Here is a 22,632-nt window from a genome sequence, read left to right as displayed (position 1 = left end):
AGCACCCTTTGTAAATCATGGTCGGATAGCCTGGAGGACCGAGAGGAGTGAGACCTATGGCTCCATTCTGATAAAAAAGGAGATCCCAGCGCCGAATGTATGGAGCCGATGGAAGGGGACCTAGACCTCTTCTTAGCAGGTGGCTCCGATAAGCCTATCAGAGCCGACTGAGTCTTGTCAACCTCAGCTTCAGCCGGAGCCGAGGTGATAGTATGAGATTTGGAAACATCGGCTCCAGCCGGAGCCGATGTTGAAGCCGATCTAATGCTTCCAGGGGACGGCTCAGAAACTGGAGCCGACGGTCTGGAAGTCTTAGAAGGCTTCCCCGACACAGACTGAGTCGGGGGGGCCTTCAGGCTTTAACAAGCCACGCAAAATCAATTTAGTTTTGCGTTCCTGCAGGACTCTAGGGCTGAATGCATGGCATACAGCACATGAGTCCTGCAGGTGCAAAGGTCCCAGACAATATACACAAGAAGTGTGACCGTCTGTCAGAGACATTTTCTGACAGCACGAATCACACTTCTTGAAGCCTGAGACCTTGGAGTCTTTAGACATCGTAGCTTATAGTGTGAAAACACAAGCACAACACACAAACACTCCCTTAAGCAAAATATAAAAATTCAGTCACACTGAAGGACTAGGGGAAGGAGAGGGAGAGGGCCAAAGGCCTAAAAGTTAAGAAGGGAATAAAAAGGGATTTCAGACACTAGAGGGGAACCCGATTTAAACTACTGAAATACTATAAATAAAACTATGGTAAAAGGAAAAAAATTAGGGGTTGAAATAGAAGTTTGTAATTAGAAAACTTACTAACCTGCCAGAGCCGGTAGAAGAAGCACCTTGTCAGCTAAGCGGCAAACGAGATCTGAGTAGTTACCGCCTAGCATTGTGGGATATAGGGGAGCCTTGAGCCGGTGGAATTAGCTCTCGAGCTTTAGTATTGGCCGAGTCGGAGCCGAGGTTCGGCTCCGAACCCATCCAGCAAGAATGAAGGCGAGACTGACAACTTAACATCAAATGTTTTCACTAAGACAGTATAACAGCATTGCAGGTCTTCTGTTCATTTCTGCAAATGCAGAATGTTGGCCTGTTGCACCTTCTCAGTTTGTGAAGATCCAGCTTCAGTTAACAGTTCGGATGAGGCAGTACATCTATGAGGCCACACTCTGCAAGCCCAATGAGAGAACTGCCATATTATATAGGATGCCAGACAAACTGCTTCCTTTCTGCCATTACGGTTCACTAGATGAAAATGACAAAGTCAGAGCAGTGGAATTGTGGCGAAAGCTAATGTAATTGCTCTGTACATGTACATATCATCAAGCTAAACAAATGTGAATGGGAGAACTTCAGTGATTGGTGTCTGTTTTTACAAAATATTTGTCACATAACAGTATGGTCTGGCAACTGATGTGTGTAAGATGCTCTTTTAAGAGAAGGCACTGAAATGGAGGCATTGTGGATGTACTCAAGTTAATTGTAATGAAGCTACATGAAGTGACCTTCCTTGCCAAAAGAAAGAGGCCTTCACTGTCTCATCATTTAGTCAGGAAACTTAATGCATTTCCTGTGAAGAACTGTCAGCAGGATTAAAATGATCTCTTCAGTCAAAAGGAATGGCCCATTAGAACTCTCAGTAGGAATGTTGCACTTGCCACCTGGAAGAATACCAAATTAAAAGTAGTACACTGTAGAAACTGGCAAGCAACCTTCAAGTAAAAAAAAAAAACAAACAAACAAAAAAATCAATACGTAATTCAACTACTGAAGAGATCACACTTCCCTCTTAATTGTATGTTGCACTCATTCAGTCTGCAGTGATACATTCAAATAATGTCAATGAGTACAAATTCAGTCTGCAATGTTACTGAGTATACCATTAATTCACATTTGCCTTTATAGATATCCAGTTCTTCATATATTTCTTTTAGTATCTTCTTAATGACTTAAAAAAATATGTATATATCACACATTACTTTCCCCAATAGTGAACAGTGCATGCATACAAACTGATCACAAGCTATATTAAAGAAACATTAAAAAAAATGATGTGCATAATGGTTTGAAAGGAAGAAGTAATAATAAGATTACCTCCAGAAAACTATGAGTATTCATCAATCAAATCCATTACTTCAATAAGGCATTATTTCTGTATAAGGCACAGAAAGGATTCAGACTGAACTAAAATGACATCTGTCACCACCAATCCCAACTACTACGTTAAAAATGAGGCAAAAATAAACACATTAACACTGCTGTAAGGCTCAGGTAGTACTACGTTATGCAGTCTGCTAACACATATGGCACAGGATAAACAAAGTGGCTGATCTGTTAAATGAAATAGTTAACTTGGAGAATGACTCACAGAAATCATTTAAGGATGGGAAAAACATGCTGTGAACATTAAGACTATGTTGACTCTTCTCCCCATAACAAGTAGTTGGTGTTAGTCTTTGGTCAGGCTTAAGCTATTATAAGGAAAAGAAAAACAGACTACCCTATTTTGTTATATGTCCCTACCGCCCAAAATGATGTCCTCTGAGCAAATATTAATCTAGTGAAGGCCTCAAGTGTACAAGACAGATATAAAAAACATCTTTATGCAATGTGGGCAAAGAGCAGGAAACAATGCATCCTTAGTCATCAGCAATATAATCAAAATAAGTGTTTTTTTTTTTTCTTCAAAAAGAAGCATACCTAAATAATACCTTATGCATTTATTTTTTGCTATGCACTTTTAACCCTGTTCAGGGTCATATGGCAACCAAAGCATATCCTGGCAAGTAAGAGGTAAAAGAACCAGTCCTGGTTGGCACATCAGCTTTATTACAGGATGCAGCGAGACAATAAATTTCTCTGTGATTACTGCATGATTTTCTGCACCTTTGATTTGTACTGTAGTTTTGTTAATTACATTCTACTGCTAGTTGGTATAATGATGCTGAGGTTAGCATTGCTGCCTCAAGGCATCTGGTTTTTCAGTTGTGGTAACTTCTGAGCGGAGAATGCATGTCCTGATTGTGCTGTGTACACTTTTGCCAAGTGATCCAGTTTCCTCTTGCCCAGCAGTGTGCACACCACATACTTGTGGATCTTGAGATGAGATGATGCTTTGTCCAAGACTAACTTCTATGCCTTATGCCCAATTAATGCCAGGACAGGTTCTGGCTTCCCCATGGACTACATTGAGTGGACAATAAGAAAGTGAATAAATTAAAGAGGAGAAATTGCCTGTTTTATATTTAACATGCTTGCATTTTAGAATCTGTAAATAACATCATACTTGTTAATTCTTGTGATGTGTTCTCTTAACTGTTGTACCTTGAATAGCAACACTTTTTAAATAAAATACTTATATAGCTTCAAACTGTAGCACGCAGACCTGCTTCCTACTTGCTCAAAACATCACGTCTAAATATAGGCATCAAGTGTCCTTAAAGGTTACAATGCAGCTCTCATTTAAGAGGACTGTTCGGTGGGGGAATCTGAGTACTGGATGACCACTAACTAGATACTGTGCTCCAGTGTCCCTCTTCATACTCCCATCATACCCATTTACTCTCAGGATCAGGGCCTCCCCTTAAAGCAGTGGACAGTTACACCCCTGGGAGCATACATGTGCAGCAATGACAGTGTGCAGGTGACCCAACTTCCACCAAAAGACTAAATCAAATGCAAAAAAATTTATAACAGTCTCCTTCCTCAAGCATAACATAAAATGTAACTATCACACTGATAATACACCCCTGAAAAAACTGATCCAGTACTTAGGGACTTTAGAACCTATGTAGACAATACTCTGTCCTTCGATCACCATGTATATACTATTGTAGGAAAGTCCTTTTTCACTGCTCAGATTAGAAAGGTTATAGTATCTAGGTGTAGGGATGTGATCATTCCACTGTGTTCTGCACTTATTAGGCTGATCTCAGTACCTGTCCAAACACTTCATGCAACCTGAATGACCACAACACTTTCTCACCAATAAAATAAAAGCCCTAAATCATACAAAATTACACTGACTGTCTCAAAATTACACTGACTGTCTCAAAGCCCTCTTCCAAGTATCATACATAGTCTGAGGAGTGATCTTGGCCTCTCGTACTGTGCCTCAACAGACTCTATACTCTCATATCTACTGTACATCAGCAAGTTCAACAATAGCATGAGCCCACTCAAGAAATCTTAATCTCTTTTGCAATACAAGACGGAACATATTGGAGACAGAGGTATGTATCACAGAGAATCCCACTTATTTGGAATAGTATTCAGCTCCACATAGAGCAAAGTACTTACTCTAGTCCAACGTAATCTGGAAAAATATATGGGAAACGGCAAATTCATCCCTAGTTTTAACATCTTTGTCCCTTATAGATACAGGTAACATGTAAATGTTCTGCCGACTTTTGGTTATTTGTACTTAAATTGCAAAGGCTAAACATTTCATGGGAATGCAGGGTGGGGCTTCTGGTTCTCATGGATCAATAGCCCAGTAAGTATCTGGGAACCTTTGTACCATACCCCAGTGAGTGCAGCACAAGATATTTTTGCCTGAATCCCACAATATGTTATATTTCTGTTTTTTTTTTTTTTTTTTTTTTGTCTCCCTAGTCACAATCAGAAAGCAATTTATTGCCCTCCCACCAACCACCAAAATAATGAAGTTGGCCTCTGCACCAAAACATTTGTCAAACCTGGACTACTGCCACTGCAGATGAAAATCCCACCCAGGTGAAAAAGGGTTTGGTTCCTGACTGTGGGCCCAGACATGAGGTGATAGCCTGTAATTTAGCTGCTCTCTTCAAATAATGCACAGGTCTCTACTTCCTAAAAGGCTTGACAAGCTTCACAGAATGAGTGTGTGTGGGTGGAGCTATAAGAACTCCTGACCATGAACACAGCTTTACTTTTCTTCAAGAGATCCTTAATTCCTTGAATGGAACCACAAAAGTAAACTTACCCATAAAGAAGGCATCTGCAGTATGTCATTACATCCTTAGCTGCAGGTGTGCAGCTGATAATCCAGGAAACCTGCTTAATTTATACAAAAGGAAGATTAAAAGCAGTTTAATCCAGGAATATTTTGTTTTACATCTCCAGTGGGAGGAAAAATGCAGGGATGGAAACACCTTGCTGTATGGATTTTCTAGACCAAAACTCTGAAATATGGTTAGGAGCATGATTTAAGGGTCAGCGAGACAAGTTTTCTAAAAAAAAATTGTGAAAGTTCATGCAAACAGTAATAAGCTGTGCACAGAGAAGGGTGATCAGCAGCCCAGCTTTATTTGCGGCAATGACAGTAAAAGTTAAATGAGGAGGAAAATGCATTAGAAAATGAGATAATGCTGGCCTTTACTCATAGTCATGAAGCAGGACAGCCCTAAAAGTCTTTTCGTACTTGCTTAGAAAGTAAGATCCTTGAACAAGAGAAAGCAACAACAGAAAAAAAAGATAAGAGTCTGTTTTAGGGTCATTTCTTTGAATTAATTTGCCAAAGTTATGCAATGATCCACAAAGTTATAACCTGTGATTCAAAGAATCAGTATCACTTTACTGTAATTTCAAACATAAAAAAATGTTATAATAATACAAATGTTCACATATTCATAAGTAATAGGCAATCAGTCTACAGACATTTCAAGCCTAGTCAAAAAAAATTCACTCTAGCTTCAAGGAGGGCAAGACAAGGTAGACAGGGAAATAATTTCAGGCTGCCAATCAATGATCCAGATTTACTTTGAAGGTGGCAAGGGTGCTAATCTGTTTGACATATAGATGAAATCTGTTCTGGACATGAGGGATGCATTGAGATATGATTCTATCATCTGTGGTATCTCAAAATTTGTTATATGCTTAGATAAATATATGGCAAAAGGTTTAGTGCATTTAATAGTGGATTTGGTAAGATATAAGCAAAAGGGAATTAAGACTTCTAGGATCTAGTGGAGAAGCCTTTGGAAATTAGATGTGCCAGGTTTTCCGAATTACTGGGGAAACAGAATATTTAAATGATAATGAACTAACAAGAGCACCCAGATCTCTTAAAACAGTATCTGATTGGAGGGGTGCATCTCCTACACAGTAAGTGAAACTGTTTTTACCAAAATGAACTGTGCTACATTTTTTACATTCATTTCCGGTCCAATGTCCTCGCACCAATTTCCAATATGGTCTAAGCCATGTTGGAGCACTTATGAGTCAGATGAAGCTCTGACAACAATACCCAATTTACAGTCATCTGTAAACTTAGTTAACTACAGGGCAGAAGAGCTGGCCTGAAGGTCTAAGAAACATGTTCCAAATAGGAAATGGCCCAAAACTTGAGCCCCGTGGTGCAACACTGGAAAAAGTTTTATTTTCAAAAATGACATCTGCTACTCTAACCATATGGGTTATTTCAGAGAACCAGTTAGCTATCCGTGGCACAATTTAAAGAATTATACTCGGATTTACAGGTGCTACTTCCGCAGTGGTGCAGCGGTAGCGTTGTTGCCTCACATCAAGAGGTTCTCCCGTTCGATTCCCGGCTTGGGTTGGGAGTGCCTTCTGTGTGGAGTCTGCATGTCCTCCCCGCCGTCGAGTGGGCGTTCGAAAGACATGTGTTGAATGGACGTGCCTTCATTGAAGGTTGGGCATCAGGCTGGCAACTCGACACCATAAAAAAAAAAAAACTGCCAATCATTAGCGGACCGGAGTTCTGCTGTGGCAACCCCTGAATGGGAAAAACCGAACGACTAACAACAACATACTCAGATTTACAAGTTTATCAATAATGCTTGCATGGGGAATGGTGTTAAATACCTTAGACAGGTCTACATATGCTGTTAAGAACTGCATGACCACTATATACTGCTCCAATTACTTTTTCAAAGAAATTGGTGAGGTTGGAGAGGCAGGACTTTTGTTTGATAAAGCAAAATGTTGTTACGTTCAATTGTAATAGATTATATTAGTTACGTATTCCACGTGTACTAACATGGAACACCTTATACTCAGTATTTACATGCTCATGGTTGGAGGTAAAATTCTGCTGCCAGCATCAGAAGTGTTAAAAGTTCATCCATGAATTAAACAGACATTGAGTACAAGGTAGATGAAAGGACCAGAAGCAGCTGAATACTTGAACTGTCCATTTTCATTTTTCCTCAACAACTGGGTTCAGATCTGATGCTCAGATCAGACTCTGCCATTATTTTCAGCTCATAGCCACTAACAAACTCGAGCTCCTCCCTTACCATCCCCTAACATACCTTAGATCTTGTTTTTTGCCTTATAGCATAAAGGAATTTTAGCAACATATTAACAGAAATACATATCTGGAGTTCAACATGAGGAACAGTGATTCCCTTATAAGATCTCGTTCTTCAGGAAGTCATTAGTTCAAAGACAGGGGGTTACTGGGAGGGAAGTTGAGGAAGAATGAAAATGGACAACACGGAATGTTATGGTGAGTACATAACTCCTTTATTTGATGATGTCAATTTTCGTTCATTCCTTAGCATTGGGACAGAGTTCTCAGCTACCTGAAATCCCAGGAGGACTCTAAGAAAGGATGTTCCTGAGCACAGCTGAGCCAAAGGCTGTTCTTCCCCTGGAGTCCAGAGCCAATTTGTAATGAATAGTAAAGGTATGAGGATTAGCCCAAGTAGCAGCTGCACATATATCATCTATGGATACTGTGGAAAGAAATACTGAAGATGTTGCCATGGACCTGGTTGAATGGGCCTAATTTGTTATAGAAAAAAGGATATACAATTTGTAAGCCTCTTGGCTAAGGTTACCATCATGACTGGCTTGCCCAGTTTGGAATCACAAATTAAACAAACAACTGATCTGTTTTTCTAAAAAAATTTTGGTTCTTTGCAAGTAAAACTGCAATTGTCTGCGAACATCCAGTAAGTGTAACATATATTCACCTTTGTTTGTAAAATATCGAAAGAAAACTGGCAAATTAATAGATTGGTTGATGTTGGATTCTGACGTCACCTTAGGAAGGAAGGTAAAACTGGTTCGAAAGGGGGTTTTTTTGTTGTTGTTGAAAATTGCTAAAAATTCAAGGACACTATGTACTGGTGCTGTAAGGGGGGTCAATATATTTCTGCTGCACCCAAAAAACAAATCTCTTCCAAAAACTTTTATAAAGTTTCCTAGTAGAACATTTGTGGGAAGACAAAAGTATATGACAAACAGGGAAAGAGAGTGAAAGTTGGCTGGCTACCAATGGGAAGTGGAGAAACCACCCAGTCAGCCTTAGGTTTGAGATATCTGGATGAGTCATACCTGTCGGGTGAGACAAAAGGTTTGGAATTGGAGCCAGACTCCAAGGAGGGTAGTTTTGGTGAGGCCAAAGGAAGGGGAACCAAATATGTAGAGGCCAGTAAGGGGCAAAGAACCTGCTGCACTTGTTGTTTATGGGAGATGCAGACAGGTCGCAGCATGGCTGACCCCAATGAATAAAAATAATTTTCACCACATTCTTGTTGAGAGACAACTTGTGACGTAGTAGAATGGACCTGCTCAACTTGTCCGCCATCACATTGGATTTTCCCAGAATGTGTGTTGCCATCAGAAATCGGCTGGATGAGATTGCTCATTGCCACAATCTGAGAGATCCTCGCTATAAGGAGTAAGGTCTGTCTCCTCCTTGTTTGTTGATGTACCAAACCGCAGTCATATTGTCTGTCTGAATCTCAACTGTCCCAGAAGTGAGAGAGTCTTGGAAGGCCTGCAACACTATGAACACTGCTCTCATTTCCAGGAAATTGATAAGCAAACTGACCTCTTTGGGGGGCCATGTGCCTTGGACTGTTTCCCCAGAGAGTGCCCGTCAACCCAATCTAGGATGCATCTGTGGTCACTGGCTTTGGGGTGAGGAAAAAACGAAGGGATGGCCTTGTAGAACTTAATGCAAGTGGATCCACCACCAAAGGTATCTTTTGCACGCTTGAGTAATTCTTATCTGAGTAGACATATGCTGATGGAGAATGGACAACTAATTTGCTAACATCCATTATCTGCCTGACCTGGAATCTGATAGTCTGTACAGAGCAAGAGACGTTGCATATACTGTGTTGAAAATGGCTCCAATGAACTCCAATATCTGAGATGGTTCTAACCGAGATTTGTTGTAATTTATGGTTATTCATAGATTGGAGCAATTCTGGGGTACTTGGTCTCAAGCTCTTATCAGTAGATGCCTGATCAGGGTGGTAATGAGCCAGTCCTGCAAGTACGGGAACTCTTATCAGTAGATGCCTAATCAGGGTGGTAATGAGCCAGTCTTGCAAATACGGGAACTCTCAGAATCCCTGTGGTCTCAAGTGAGCTGCTACTACTGCCATGCATTTGGTGAACACCCTGGGGGCTGTGGTGAGGCCAAAGGGCAGTGCTCATTCATGTTCATTTTTATGTGATAGTGCGCTGCGTACTATCCAGCACATTCAGTCATCCTTGCGCAAAAAGAGCAGAACGGACTGAACCATGACCCTCCAGAACTTGGTGTGCTGAACATATTCATTCAGACTGCTGAGATCCAAAATCGATCTCCAGTCCCCTGTTTTCTTTGGGACTAAAAGTTCCAGATTCTAAGAGCAGCTTGTGTATTTCTAGTGCTGCTGCCTTCCTCTGACTGGGTGGAACAAATCGGGAATTTTGCATGCAGATGGATCTTTTGTAATGTGTAGCCAAGCACTCTGGAGCAGGGGTGAACATCAGGGAGTCAGGAGCGCTGGTAAGGGCCTGTTGGAGAAGGAAATTCTGGACCCATGGTCTTCCATTCAAGTTTCCCCTGTGCCCCTGGGGAACTCCACAGGGATCTTGGAAAAGACCCTAGGACTTTCTGAACCTCATTTCCAACCTCCTTATTGATTCCTGGAAAATGTACTTTGAGGTGTCAAAAAATACTCCAACTGCAGAGAGGGTCTTTCCATATTGCTCGCACCTGGAGAGTGCGTCATTAATTTTGGGGCCAAACAAAGAACTTCCGTCAAAAGGAGCACTGAAAAAAGAGTTGAAGGGCTCCGCGAAGTCAAACAAGTGCATCCAGACATGACTTCCACTGGAAATGTCTGTACCTTTGAGGCACCGTCAGCTGTATGGGAGATGAGCCTCATGGACGACTTAGTGATCGATAGGGTAGCCAGCTGCGAGGCCACAGAAGACTGAGTCTCAGGAGTACTGGTCCCAGAGAGGAATTTAAAAGTTCCTTAATCAGATCCCTCTGTAATCCTGTGAAGTGTGCCAAACAATTCAGCGATCTGACTGCAAAGGTCGCTAAAGCATACACATGCTTCCCAAATCTGTCCAACGGCCTTGACTCCTTGTTAGGGTGATGCTCCAAAATTCCTTTCCTGATGGTGGTGTCAAAATCCAGTCTAGTATTTTGGGGATTGGTTCATTTGTATATGGTTCCTTCCACACCCGTGTAGAGATCAAATCAATGAGCTTGTCATATGTGTGTATATATATATATATATATATATATATATATATATATATATATATACACACACACACACACACACACACACATATACATTTTATATATGTATGTATACACACGGGAGACAGTTTTAGTAGTATTTCCGAGGACGTCTTGTGGTTATATGGGAAGAAAGCACTTGTTTTAAGTTAAAACCATAGTATTTTGTTACTTCTAGCTTGTTTTTGATTATTATTATTATTATTATTATTATTAAAACAAATTTGGAACATTTGTGGACTTCCTCTGGTCCTCCCTGGTGGTCATTGCTCCTGAGTTCTGTGTTATAACTTTCTAAGTTTATAAGACCAATATTTAAAATCTGTCCCTATTTTGTGGCTTTTGTCCCCCTTGTATTTTAGGCTTTGTTCATATTTCTCCAGCCAAGAGATACAGAGGTATGGCAGAATTGCAGATGACTTACGGCCAGCAGTGTTCAATAAATCTTAAATTATTTTTAGATGTTTGAAACTTGTTTTTACTTCACAAAACAAAATGCTATATTATTTTAAGAACACAGTCACCAAATGACAGTTCTTCTTGAGAAGAGTCAGGAAACAAAACATCTTCACCTTCTGACTTGTACCCTATAGGCGAATAACTGATAAAAACAAGATAGAAATTCAACATCAGAATCTGAAAAGTCATCACCTTAAGATAAGATGTCTCTCTTGCCTTTTAAGGTGTGGAGGAAGAAGGAGAGAAAAGTTGAGGCTTAAGAGACATTAAGGTTGTAAAAAAAACCCTTGGGTAAAGTTGTACCACTCTTATTGAGGATATGTAGGAAAAGGAATGACAAAAGGGGAAACATGTTTAGTGATGTTCATCGTGTTTCACTGTTGCAGTCATTACAATTGGGTTATCCTGCTGGTAGGCTACCTGCAGTCGGCCTGAATTCCAAAGTCTAGGTCCAGCATCGGTTGCTGTCGCCTCTTCCCTGACGTCAGTACGCCAGGGGTATAAAAGATGCAGCCGACACCATTTTCTTCAGTCTTTCTTGCCACGCGGTGCCCGAAGCAAAATCAGTTCGCAAGTGCCAGCCGTCCGACTCTTGAGATTTTCAAATTCAAATTTCAGATCCAAAGTCTTCATTAAAGCTAAGTACCCTGTTCGGGAAACTTTTTTCTTGCTCCAGACCGATGTCAGAAAAAGTTAATAATTGTATTTCTTGTGGGAAGCAAATACCTCATAAGGATTTTCATTCTTACTGTATTCCTTGCCTAGGCCCTGACCACGACGTTGCTAGTTGTCGGTTTTGTGCTAGATTTAACCAAAGCACTATTAAGCGTCGGTATGATTTTGCATTTCATTATTTTGGCAGAAGATTTAATTATATAATGCCGTCGGAGCAACCGACTACCGGAATTTATAAAAAATGCAAAGAAAAGGACAGGCATCCGAGGTCCAAAACCGACGACGAGGCTTCAGCTAGGCCAGTCGCCGGTTCTCAGTGAGGCGCTTTCGCAGCCCCTGACGCCCGCTACCTCAGAGCCACAGGCTGCTTCTGACTCCCACATGGAGCCGACTAGGCCGATGGATAGTCAAGGTATTGGACCCTCGGAAACTATTCCCTCAGATGGTTCCGGAGCCGCTGTGCAGGCATCGGCTTCTGAGGGTGTTTTCAGACCTACACAGTTATATGTGAAAACGACTTCAGCTTCAAAGGCTAAAGCACCTCTAATGACAAAGAAACAAGTACAACATTCCCCCGGACAGGCCTCCATGCCTAACAAACAGATGCTTAAAATGGCCGAAGACCTAATTACTTTGATCAGGGGTTCCCATCCCCCTCCTGATAAGAGGCCTAGGCAAGAGACAGAATATGAATCTTCAGATCAGGTTTCCATTTCCTCTGATTCCTCTTCTGAACAGGAATACTCTCTTCCTCCCTATGAGGATTCCAATGGTGAAGAATCTATCCTTTCAGCTTCTTCTCCTGAGGATTATTCTTTTGGGGAGACCCTACATACTATGAGGGAACACTTCCACTGGGAGAGCCAAGATTACTCAGAATCTAAGAAAAGGCTCCGAGATTTTCTTTTACTACCTCAGCACAGGCTCCTTGCTATTCCTCCTGTGTTAGACATTATAGATGATGTATTTACAGAGTCCAGTCTGTCACCTGACTTTTTACCACCAGCTCCTGTTAAGCCAGACAGATTTTACAGGGTTCCCGACTCACATACATTTCTTTATAAAAACCCTGCTGCTGACCCAGAAACTATCTCTCAGGGTCCCAAAGGGGTCAAGGCTTTCACTGCAAAAAACCCTATCCCCTTTGATAGGGATTCAAGGGCCCTGGACAGATGGGGGAAAAAGATTTACACTTCTGCTACCTTGGCTGTAAGGGCTTTAAATTGTCAGTTTCATATGCTTAAATATCAGCAATATCTTATGTCACTTCTTAAACAGAAAATTTTGACAAATTCTGATTGTGCAGAAAGTAAAGAAATGCAGGATTTATTGCATGCAGCTGAACAAGTGGGAAAGCATACTTTGCAATGTGGATTTGATTCTCTGGAGGCCTCCTGCAGGGCCGCTGTTACGGGTTCTGTCATTAGGAGGCATGCTTGGTTAAAGGAACAGAATCTGCCTGATCATGTTAAAGCAAAATTATTAGATGCTCCATTACAGCATGATACATTGTTTGGTGTTAAAGCAGAAGAGGTTTTGAAGAAAATGGAGGACAAAGCTAAATCTATGGAAACAGTCAAGGATTTCTTACAGGTACAGCCTCTCAGATTTAGCAGGAACTGGCCTGCAAAGAATTGGTCCTTTCCAGTGTCAGACAGGCCACAAAGAGAGATATACAGACGCCCCAAAGGCAGATCCCAGCCCCAAGGCTCATACAGGTCTAAACAATGGGGTGCTTCTACCTCCAAAAGTGGAGAAGATAAATCACAACCATACAGGATACAGTCTCAATGACTTTCCCCTGCCAGCACCAAGCACTTATCTTCTGGCAGCTCCTTTAGGGGGAAAACTAGCACTTTTTTCACAAAATTGGCACATGATCACCCAGGACAAATGGGTCTTGAATATAGTGACACAAGGCTACAGGTTCCATTTTCACACCCTGCCAAGGGCATACGGCATGCCAGACCTGCCACACAATCAGTGGTCAAAGGCACAAAAACAAGTTTCATCCCTCATGGATATGAGGGCCATCCAGCGAGTACCACAGCAAGAACAAGGATTTTACTCAACCGTTCTTGGTGCCCAGAAAGGACAAAGCCTGGAGACCAGTACTGGATCTGTCTATTCTAAACACATTTCTGGATATTCCAAAATTCAAAATGTTGACTCTGCAGTAGCTTCTGCCCATGCTGGGCAAGAAAGCTTGGCTTGTGACTTTAGACCTAAAAGAGGCATACCTGCATGTCCCAATCAGACAATCATGCAGAAGATACCTCAGATTTATAGCTGGCTCAATGCAGTACCAATTCTCTGCACTGCCCGTTGGCTTATCTACTACGCCCAGGATCTTCACAAAATGCCAGGCACAAGTAATTGCATTTTGCAGACAATGAGGAATACAAATATATCCTTACTTGGACGACTGCCTTATTCAAGCAGAGAACAAGGACATTCTACTACAGCATCTGGCATTTGTAAAAAGATTACTAACATGCCTAGGGTACACAGTAAACGAAAAGAAATCAAAACTAGTACCCTCTCAAGGGATAATATTCCTGGGTGCAAGCTTAAATACAACTGCTCAGATGGCTTATCTCATGCCAGACAAAGACAACTGACTACTTATTTCACAATGTTGGCAACAAAAACCCAGTTATCTGCAAGAAAATTTCTGCAGGCATTGGGCTTCATGGCATCATGCATTCTGCTAATTCCATATGCAAGACTGCATATGAGGAAACTACAATGGTATCTAAAAAGTGTTTGGACACAACATTGCCACAGCCTGGAAACAATAATTACCCTCATTCCCTGCCTGCAACAGGAGTTTCGATGGTGGGCAAAGGCATGTCACCACAACAAGGGACAGCCTTTCACTTTACCCACAGCCAGGCAGACATTAACAACAGATGCATCAGATTATGCCTGGGGGCCCATATGGCAGGAAGATGTATTCAGGGCACATGGTCCACAAGCCAAATGCATCTACATATCAATCAAAAAGAGATGCTAGCTGTTCAGAATGCCCTGACAGCCTTCAAGGATCTACTTCATCCAGGACAACTATTTATAAAGACGGACAATACTACGGTCATGTGGTACATAAACAAGCAGGGAGGCACACATTCCTACCCCCTCTGCAGACTAGCCATGACCTTGTGGGACACAGCATTGACTTACCAAGTACACTTGCAAACACTATTCCTGCCAGGAAAGATAAATACTCTGGCAGACGAACTAAGCAGAAACCTAATGGATCCCCACGAGTGGAAATTGGATCCTCAAGTCTTCAGCATGATAATAAGGAACTGGGGATGCCCGGACATAGACCTGTTTGCCTCCCCTCACAACTGCCAACTACAGAGATTCTGCACAAGGACATATCACAAGCAAGCATGGAAAGTGGATGCTTTATCTTTCAGCTGGAAAAACTTAACGGTATATGCCTTTCCTCCCCAAGGTACTCCTAAAGGTCAGACAAGTTTGTTTGTGTCTTTCGGCTTTTCCCAGTTAGGGGTCGCCACAGCGGAACTCCGGTCCGCTAATGATTGCCAGTAGATTTTTACGTGCCGAGTTGCCAGCCCTGATGCACAACCTTCAACGAAGGTACGCCCATTCACGCATGTCTCCACACAGAAGACGCTCTAGCTGAGAATTGAACAGGACAGGGTCTTACTGTGAGGCAACAACACTACCGCAGCACCACCACCGCAAAAGGTCAGACAAGAGAAGCCAAAAATTATACTGATTGCCCCAAACTGGCCCCGCCAGCACTCGTATCCAATCCTAAAAAACTTGTCTCAATGCCCAGCCTGGACATTACCTCAAATTCCTCACTTACTGACCCAACAAAACAGTCAGATCCTGCACAGCCAAATCAGGGCCTTAAATTTGGCAGCATGGCGGATAATATAACCATTCAAAACACACTTCTCTCTAAAGCAGTGATGGATGTTATTTTGGAGGCCAGGAGGCCTAGCACCAGAAAATCTTATTCAGAAAAATGGAAGAGATTTTGTGCTTGGAACCAGGCACAAGGAATTAACACGATTATACCAAATATTCCTCAGATTTTGCAATACTTAACTGAGATGCTGGACAAAGGCCTCTCCTTTTCATCAATTAAGATTCATGCCTCTGCCATTTCAGCTCATTGCAATACAGAACCACCATTTTTTTCTCATCCATTGCTAAGGCAGTACCTCAGAGGGGCCAAAAACATAAGACCTCCAAGGAGAGCACCAGTACCTGCATGGGACCTCAATTATGTCTTGGAAAAACTCACACTGCCTCCTTTTGAGGCAGCTTCTACAGCTGATATAAAATATGTATCCTGGAAAACAGCTCTGCTCCTAGCAATAACCTCTGCAAGACGAGTCTCAAGAGTTACAGGCTCTCATGGCTGTGGAGCCTTTTATCATTTTCCATCCTGACAGGGTTTCTCTGAGGACAAACCTGACATTTATGCCTAAGGTAGTGTCCATTGTGGCCCTGAACCAAACAATTCATTTGCCTACCTTTTATCCAAACCCACAGAATAAGGGTGAGAGACTTCTGCACTCTTTGGACATTCACAGGCAGCTACGCTTCTACTTGGACAGAACCAGAGCTTTCAGAAAGACCACTCTTAGTGGCATATGCCGCAGGATCACAAGGAAAGACTATCTTGAAGCAGACTATATCAAAGTGGATAGGCCACTGCATTCATTTCTGCTATTCACAGCATGGCAAATCAGTGCCTAAGGGCATTAGGCCACATTCAACCAGAGCAGCAGCCACTTCAGCAGCCTTCCTCAGAGGAGTACCAACCAAAGACATCTTAGAGGCTGCAACTTGGAGTTCAGTGCATACTTTTACAAAGCACTATCACTTACCTCTCTACTCTAAATCCAGGGCAGGCTTTGCCACTGCAGTTCTACAGAGCCTCATAGCCTCTCCTAATTCTATTTGGCCCCAGCCTCCCTACCTTAGCTTTGGGATTCAACCCAGTTGTAATGACTGCAACAGTGAAACACAATGAACATAGTACAGTTGTGTACCTACCATAAATGTAGATGTTTGAGTGTATTCACTGTTGCAGTCCAGGTTACCCACCCACCATCCCCCATAACTTTGCTGAAACTTATCTGCTCTTCTCTGTTCTATACAACCTGTTTGGTGTATTTGCTTGTAGATGAAGATATAATATTTTTTGGTGCATGTATGTTTTATTGGCATATTTTTTGCCTACCCTTTTGGGGGCACCTGACATCTAGGGCAAGAAAAACTGAAGAAAATGGCATTGGCTGCATCTTTTATACCCCTGGCACACTGATGTCAGGGAAGAGGCGACAGCAACCGACGCCGGACCTAGACTTTGGAATTCAGGCCAACTGAGGGTAGCCTGACAGCAGGATAACCCAATTGTAATGACTGCAACAGTGAATACACTCGAACATCTACATTTATGGTAGGTACACAACTGTACTTTCTGTTTCTTTCTTTTTTTTTTTGAGCACCCAGAGATGTGATGACTCCTGACCTATCTCCGTAAGGTAGCCAATATGTCCTATTGGATGAAAATCGATGAGACATCTCCTGAATCCTCAGACATAGTCATTTGTGGTTCCCCTTTCATGGCCTTACTAGCCACATGATCGATCAGAAATGAAGCACCTGAGCCCTGCACCAAGTTGGCCTCCAGAGGGGTCTCAAAAACTACAGCAGGAGCAGTGGTTGAGCATTCTGCTGGCTCATCATATACCTCGATAGAGACTTATGACTCCAGCAGGAGAACAGAAACCATAGACTCCTACAGCTTCTTAGGCTTCATACGCTACTGCTGAGAGACATTTGAAAGCAATGATTCTGAGGCCATCATCCCTCTCACTAGCTCCTTAAGCCAGTTAATTTTAAATATACAATTTGTGGGGAAGCCAACTGGCTTTTGACAGTCTACAGGACAAGAGATTTACAGATAATGCAACTCTCTATAATTGTTTACCTCCCAAACAAAACAAACACTTAGCATGGCCCTTTTGTACATGTACAAAGTGTCATGCATAGATCATCAGTCTTATGTATGGCATGAGAGAAAGATGTCCAAGCTTTTGTGAACTGGTCAGACTGTCAGCCTTGGTGCTATACCTCTCAAATGTCAGCAATACTGCATTAGTGATGTAATATAAGCATCATGAAATTCAACTCATCCAAATACCCATCCTACGCAAATGCAGGCCTTTTGCCTCCAAGTCTGCCCACCACTCAAAACAGTACACTATTCTATCCCTTGTGGTGTAGAGAGATAAGCCCTAACTATGGGCCAGGCAACCTAGGTTAGATTAACAGCTAAGGATGTCTGAGGCACTGGCAATGAGGTGTAGCCATTCATCAAAATTGTCCCTGAGGGGAGGTGTGGTCCAATGAGGGGAGTAGCCCTTGGACGAGGAAATAAGGATAGGGCACAATCCCTATCCCCAGAAAGAAGAAGCAGTTACCGGCACCCCCTCCAGGATGCCCTTATGATTCACACTGGCCACAGCTCATTCACAGAAGTCTAGAAGATAAGAGGAGAAGTAGGTGGACCTGATGATGGACAGAGGCACTGGGGTGGCCAGCTGGACAGAATGAAGCAGGTAGGAGAAGGAGGAAAAACACTGAGAGAGAGAGAGAGAGAGAGAGAGAGAGGTGTCCACAACCTCTCTGATAGAAGTAGCCCAAGCTGTCCAACCCTGTGCCCCTTCCCATCTGGCCTCCTATAAATTTAGTATTGTAAGATTGCTCTTCCAAGACAAAATCTGCATACAGCTCAACATTTGCTTCCTCATTTACTATCCAACACAAAATCTGCATACAGCTCAACATTTGCTTCCTCATTTACTCTTAATCTTGTCGACAAGTACAGCCTTCAAGCTGCCATAGCTAAAACATGAAGGCACTAGATCAATAACTTAACCTGTTATTTACAGAATAATGCAAGGATCACATTTAACAGACCAAAGGTTTGCAACTTTTCAACGTTATTGTGTAAAACTAGTGTGCTGTGACAGTTATACATTAAAATTAACAGAAGCAGGCCAGGGGAGTGAAGGTCCAATGCCTCTGCCTGGGGAAATAACATTACCCGTAGTGTCAGATGCAGGACAGCAACCAAATCTTTTATCTCAAAGAGCACTTTATTTGCAGAAAAATAATAAAATAAGTTGAATAGCAGGAATAAATCAAGGGCTCTCGTCTCTGTTCATTCAGAAACTTTTCAAGATAAAGCACGCGGTCAACAGTCCCTTTTTAAAATGGTAAAAGACAACCCCCTAATTACTCTCCACCAGTAAGTTACATTCATCAATTAAAATCTCATAAATTATTCAACAGCTGGATAATTCTTTTTTTTTTTTTATTATTAAAGGTATAGAAACTGTGTAAAAGATAACACTCTCATTGTAAACCATAAAATGCATAATATGTTGCAATGAAAACATTCACCATCCAAACATTTAAAATAAACTATATGTATATACACATACACACTTCTCTTTTTATCTATTTTATCTATCTAGTGTCTTCAGTTTGAGAAAACATGTTAAAGACAGGGCATCATTTATACCTGGCCAACTTGTTGCATTCATTATAATTTGCCATATAGCCTCCTGTTTTTCTAATTGTAGTGTCCATTGGCCACCCCTTGGGTCAATTTCAAGTCCGTCCATAATCATAAACTTAAAAGTATGGTCAGGGGAAATCATTACAGTGTTTTGCAAGGGCATTTGTCTCTTTCTTTCAATCTTATATCTCTAAGGTGTTTGTAAATTCTACTTTTAAGCTTCCTTTCAGTTTTTCCAATGTAGTATGCTGGGCATTTCATGCACAAAGCACAATATACCACTCTCTGTCCGGCACAAACCTTTTTTTTTATCTTTATCATAGTCCTATTTATTACACAGGAGGGTCCCTCTAAAATGTGTGCACACATTGTGCATGACCCACATTCTTTCATATAGCCTACTATAGGTTTCTTAATTTTAGCTTCAAGAATATTTTTGAGTGTTCCTGTATACTATGTTCGGCACTAGATAGATAAATAGATAAAAAGAGAAGTGTGTACGTGTATATACATATACGTACAGCTTATTTTAAATGTGTGGATGGTGAATATTTTTATTGCAACATATTATGCATTTTATGGTTTACAATGAGAGTGTTATTTATCTTTTATACAATTTCTATATCTTTAAAAAAAGAATTATCCAGCTGTTGAATAATTTATGAGATTCTAATTGATGAATGTAACTTATTGGTAGAGAGTAATTAGGGGGGTTGTCTTTTAATATTTTAAAAAGGGACTGTTGACTGTGTGCTATATCTTGAAAAAGTCTGAATGAACAGAGGCGAAAGTGCTTGATTTATTCCTGCTATTCAACTTATTTTATTATTTTTCTGCAAATAAAGTGCTCTTTGAGTTAAAAGATTTGGTTGCTGTCTTGCATCTGCTGCCGTGGACTTTGTCTTGGAGTTTCTAGTTTTATTTTGCTGATTACTCATAGTGTATAACTGTCATAGCACTCAAGTTTTAGGCAATAATACAGAATAGTTGCAAACCTTTTGCTTGTTTAACTGGATGAAGATGTTATTCCTTCATTCTGTAAATGACTGGTTAAATAAAACCTCTAGTACCTCTTTTTCTGGCTTTCCCAACATTAACTGTACTTATCATTATTACGTGAAAAAGTACATGTGACACTGTATGCATGTAAACCTCAAGTAAGATTATTTTGTTTATGTAACCTCATGTATTTTAGTACATTTTTTTCCACTTTATGCTTATTGGACCAGGTCCAGACTCAACAAGGTGCCTGTACCAGCTCACCTACTCAGTTAATACATGACAAATAAATTAAAAGGTAGGAATCTAGCGGAAATATGGCCATTCCCCATCAACTGAACCTTTCATATCATACCAGATTGGAAACCAAATAAGAGACTGCAGACCCAAAGGGGCAATACGAATAAACCTCCCATCACCCGAACATTAAAAATTATAGCACAGAACTTTAACAATCATAGCACATAAGTACAACACTTTCTTATTTTACAGCATAGCAAGACTTTAAGTAGATCATACATAGTTAGTGACAGAAAATCTTTGTATGATCTTAGTTCAGTCATTTAATAACATCAATACTTTAAACAGATTGAGCTTTATGAAGAAAGTTAAAAAAAATCTAACAGGAGAAAGTTAAAAAAATCTAAGAGGAGACCGCTACACCCATTTACGTGAATCACATCACTATGGCAAAATCATAACAGTTAAAGAGATATACCTATGAAAAAAATGAGTTAATGGTTTTAATGTAAGTACATTTTTAAACTTGTGTGTAAATATATGTTGTTTTGCCTATAACTTGTAAATTGTTTTTCCCATAAAGATAACAAAAACTAAACACATCACAGGTATAAACACAACAGGATGAGACAATACCTCAAGACAAAACATGTTTTCCCGTAATACTAATTAACGGTTAAAATGAAATCAAGCAACACATAAAAACGCAGATTGTTTTACATTAAACAAAATAACTGAATTTATTTGTAACATACAATTGTTCTGACTGGAGAAACAGAATAGAAGATGAATGCATTCTGTTGCCGCGTTTTAAAGTCTTGGTTCACGGTACCCCAGTCTTTAACACCTCATTATGCATTCTAGAGCAGTTGGTTTTAAAGTAGCACGCGGTGGTGGTGCTGCGGTAGCGTTGTCGCCTCACAGTTAGACGTTGCCCGTTCGATTCTCAGTTAAAGCGTCTACTGTGTGACGACATGCGTGAATGGGCGTTCCTTCGTTGAAGGTTGTGCGTTAGGCCCGGCAAGCCAGCATGTAAAAACTCTACTGCCAATCATTAGCGGACCGGAGTTCCGCTGTGGCGACCCCTAACCGGGAAAAGCCGAAAGACACACACACACTATAGTCCACCTGCCGCTGGCACAAATGCAGACGGGAACGAGTCTGTAAGCTGGGTGTAGTTATATCACACTTATCTAATGACGTGGTAATCATAACCCGCTAACCACAGGACTGAGTAATCACACTACATTATACACTGAACCGTGAAGATATTAGCTACGGCAAAATCATAAGCACGAGCATGTGGATGGCAGTAAACACACTAATCAGTACTATAGGGAGACAAGCAATGTTCTGTTAACAGAACAAATCTCACACATCAGAAGTGTTAATGTAATTTCGATACTATCCGTGCACACGTGGCTTTCCCCCAACACAGAATAATTGCTCTGCACTCTAAAAAATAAAATATACTCTTTGTGATGCTGATATTCAAACACAACTAAAATTCAATTGCTTCTTTCAGAATTGGTCATTATATGCAAGCTTTGCAAGCATTCCCACAGTGACCTGCAGTAAATACACTAAATCATGGAATTCCCACATCTGTCCCCAACACCATTTCTAAAACATAAGCACATATCTATATGTATGCATTCGCACAAAATAAATAATGAAGAAATAACCTACTGCACCTAAAAACTGTGACTGTTGAGTCCACGCTGCACACTGCGGTTTGAAGTGAAGTCCAAACAGACTTGTCATCAGGGATGCTTTAATCACTAGATTCGGGACAAACACTTGGAAGCCACCGGGTCGTCACAGTAAAGAAGCAACAGTCTACTAGTGTCCTGAACAACCTGATATATACAACTGCTCCAGGAACATGCTAGTACTACTACTTGTACAATCTGATATATCAAAGTACCTATACAGTCTGCAGCCAGGAACTGGAAGTAATTGCTGTGACACTCTCCCTGCTTGTCAAATGACAGGCAGCAAGGAAAAAGAGGTGTGGTTATGCAAATACGTGCTAAACAGTTAAAAAAAAAGAAGCAATACTATAAATGAAAAGAAACCAGTTCATTCAGTGAAATTATCACTATACAAATAAACCAAAACAGCTTAATAATGTCACAGTAGCCACAGTAATCTGTGGTTCCTTCCAATTATTTATTAAACTGAAAAGTATCAG

At 41.0% G+C, this 22,632-nt stretch overlaps 1 protein-coding gene across 3 annotated transcripts in view; it reads right to left on the bottom strand.

Annotated features, from left to right (window-relative positions):
• The window catches only part of CCDC134 (coiled-coil domain containing 134), a 1,075,626-nt gene extending 1,053,214 nt beyond the window's left edge, over nucleotides 1-22,412 (bottom strand). For all 3 annotated transcript variants that reach the window (XM_044068206.1, XM_044068214.1, XM_044068222.1), the window contains exon 1: nucleotides 22,133-22,412. The gene's annotated coding sequence lies outside the window, so the exon portion shown is untranslated. The remainder of the gene's footprint in view (nucleotides 1-22,132) is intronic.
• Between the last annotated feature and the right edge of the window lie 220 nt (nucleotides 22,413-22,632).

This window comes from Protopterus annectens, chromosome 1.part0 (genome assembly GCF_019279795.1).
Source record: "Protopterus annectens isolate FY-2018-M chromosome 1.part0, PAN1.0, whole genome shotgun sequence".
NCBI classification, from domain to species: Eukaryota; Metazoa; Chordata; order Ceratodontiformes; family Protopteridae; genus Protopterus; species Protopterus annectens.
The sequence above is the reverse complement of the archived record's forward strand: the minus strand, read 5'-3'. Positions and strand labels throughout refer to the sequence as shown.